Here is a 3,413-nt window from a genome sequence, read left to right as displayed (position 1 = left end):
GTGTTGGGAGTGTGTGTGTTGGGAGTGTGTGTTGGGAGTGTGTGTGTTGGGGAGTGTGCGTGTTGGGAGTGGTGGGGGGGGAGAACAGTGTGTGTGTTTGGTGTGTGTGTGTGTGTTTGGTGTGTGTGTATTTGGTGTGTGTGTGTTTGGTGAGTGTGTGTTTGGTGTGTGTGCGCTCACGACGCTGGCTTACCTTTGGATGACATCCATCCTTTCTCCAGCTCCCCTGGGAATCCTGATGAATGGACACTCACGTTCCTGTCACCAACGTGGTTCAGACTGACACCAAACAAAGAACACAGCCATGCCCTTTCTGATTGCGTTAGTCCATATGCTGCTCAGGAGTAGCCTGCATTGTAACGGCTACACAAGACTAACACCTGACCCTTATGAATAAATTAAGAGGGCTCTTAATTAAGGGTTAATTGCTGTCACACGGCTTTAAGAGAAGAGGTGAATATTTAATGAGAGGGGAAATATAAACCCCTGAGGGCCTCTTCAGGATGGGAAGGAATAGCAAGCTCTCTACTGCTGAACCTCCACTTACAGAACGATATTATGCTGTCATTAAACACTGTAAATAAAGACTTTATATATGAGATCAAATGAGCGGCCCTAGCAGAAAAAGCATATACTTAAATCAATGTTAAATGTATAAAGTGAGAGCTTTTCCTTATATTTATCTTTTACACAATTGGAAGTGTGCTTAAAATGTACGTATTTTGTATATTCACATACTTACTGACAACTTTAGTAAGTATGTTTGTACTCATACTTTGTAAGTTTACGTTCAAGCAGTTTTATGTAACATTATAAAATACATTCCAAATGAGAAACAGCACTGGGACTGGAGCCAGGGCCGGGCCAAGGCTGGGGCTGAGGGAGGCTGGGATTGAGGGAGGCTGGGGCTGAGAAAGGCTGGGATTGAGGGAGGCTGGGGCTGAGAAAGGCTGGGATTGAGGGAGGCTGGGGCTGAGAAAGGCTGGGATTGAGGGAGGCCGGGGCTGAGAAAGGCTGGGATTGAGGGAGGCTGGGGCCGGGGACCGTGGCTGAGAACAAGGCCATGCCTGGAAAAACATGGCTATGCTCACTGTGCTCCACATTAGAGGAGCCCCGACAAGGCAGGCCTCCTAATTCACAGTGTTTGTGCCTGGTCCTCATAGAGACATTAGACCTGCCCCCCTGCCTGCAGACCCCCCACAGGTTACCAACCCTCCCCCCAAGAAGGAGCCCCAGTCGGGAGTCCTCATGATCTAACCCCCCCATTTACCCCTCTGGCGCGTAACACAAGCTTACATGAGCAGCCTGGTGGAGATGTAAACAGGAGTGCTTCTGCCTTCCCTTTCACTCAATTAGGAGGGCCAGGGAAGAGCTAGGCCCAGCAGGGGATCCTGTCAATAACAGTTAACACAGTTAACCTTCCACCGGATAATGCCTGAGCAACAGGCTGCTGGGGCAGGCAGGCCCGTCTCACACACAGGCGAGTGTGTTAGTGCCCCGATACAATCTCTGGATCCTGAGCTGGGGAGTACTGCTGCTCTCTGTCAGTAACAGACAGGTGCCGCCGAGCGGGATCGAGCGAGCTGCTCGCTGGTCTCCCAGCATGTGCAACCCGCCCCCTTCAGAGGATTCAGAACGCAGCGGCCCGCCTGGTCTACAATCTACCCAGACGCTCCCATGTTACCCCGCTCCTCATCTCTCTCCACTGGCTACCTATCATGGCCCGTATCAGATTCAAGACCCTGGTATTGACCTTCCGAGCAGTGAACGGGACTGCACCCGTCTACATCAAGTCTCTCCTGCAGCCTTACACCCCCACCCGTCACCTACGGTCTTCTTCAGACAACCACCTGGTGGTCCCACCGCTCAAGACCGCCCGGTCCCAACACAAGCTCTTCTCCTGTCTGGCCCCCCAGTGGTGGAATCAACTCCCCACCTCCATCAGAGACACTGACTGTCTCTCCACCTTCAAGAAAAGGCTCAAGACGCACTTGTTCCGGGAGTACAACGGTACTTAGGAATGGTTCGCTTGACCCGATGTTAGTTTCCTCAAGGATCACAATGACTCTTGCTTAGAGACTTGTTGCTCTTGTGGTTAGTGGTAACTGACTTAAATTTTTGTACTCGCTGTGATATATTGTTTTTATTATTGTTGCTTGCTTTTTTTTTCCACAGGTACACTTGCACTTATAGCAGTTCATGTTGTTTAATTGTAACTTGTTTAACTACATGCTCTTATGATTCTTCCCTTTGGCACTTATTTTGGTTGTTCACAATGTGTGCTTCATGTTTTGGCTACTCGCAATGTTTTGTGGCTATCTCGTTGTTATGATCAGTGACCTATGCACTTTGTAAAGCTCTCTCTTGGAAGTCGCTTTGGATTAAAGCGTCTGCTAAATGAATAAATGTAAATGTCTATTTGAGCGAGCTGTCTATTTGAGCGAGCTGTCTGTTTGAGCGAGCTGTCTGTTTGAGCGAGCTGTCTATTTGAGCGAGCTGTCTATTTGAGCGAGCTGTCTATTTGAGCGAGCTGTCTGTTTGACCCCCCGTTTAAACGGGATCTAATTATCTCCGGTGCATTCCAGACATGATCTTCAGAGAACGAGCCAGTCGGTGGCGATGTGGGGCAGAGGTCTGGGCTGGTGGACATGAATAAAAGACAACGCCGGCGACACGTCCCCCCTGGCCTTGTTTTATGCTTCATTAGCCGAGCTAGCGTGAGACTCACATCCACTTCTTCCTCCCAGGGATAACACTTCCCCGCAAAAGTGACCACCTCCGTTGGCTCCTCAAATAGCACAACAACCTGAGCCGTCGCAGCAGAAAGCCCCGCCTCCACCCGCACTTCAAGAGGCTGCCTCTCCCCTCGGCCAATCACAAAGCCGCAGTGACCTCGGGGCAATGGGAACAACAACCAATTAAGGAGTTTTATTGTCATGTGCCCCCCTGCTGGTAAATGGCTGTCCCTCCACTTGGGTGACCAATTTGAGCAAGATTAATTGAGTGTGAAACAGGGAACATCTGGTAATCTGACGATTAGAGCGTGTGTTACAGAAAGGGAGAGTTGATGAGGCGGTAGGAGAGAGCGAAGCATGCTCCTTACTTCTCTCTTACGACATCGAGGCCGCACCGAAGCACTCTTAACGTCTGACTGCGTGTTCATGCTGTGCGCATCTCTTTAATATTTACTTTCACTTTAACGAGTCGAGTTGTTTCTGGCCATTCTGGACAAGGTGAACATTATACATTTTGTTTAGAAGTTTTTCACAGAGCGTGGAAGGTATACCTGCTAACAAGTGAAGAACAACAGAGGTTTAACAGATTTAGGAAGACCACAGTGACTCTGTGACTAACTACAAATGTGATTAATTACTAGGTGGCTTCAGATGTCCATAAACAGGCAGAAAGGAGGC

This window comes from Osmerus eperlanus, chromosome 19 (assembly GCF_963692335.1).
Source record: "Osmerus eperlanus chromosome 19, fOsmEpe2.1, whole genome shotgun sequence".
Taxonomy (NCBI): Eukaryota; Metazoa; Chordata; class Actinopteri; order Osmeriformes; family Osmeridae; genus Osmerus; species Osmerus eperlanus.
Note: the sequence above shows the minus strand (reverse complement) of the source record.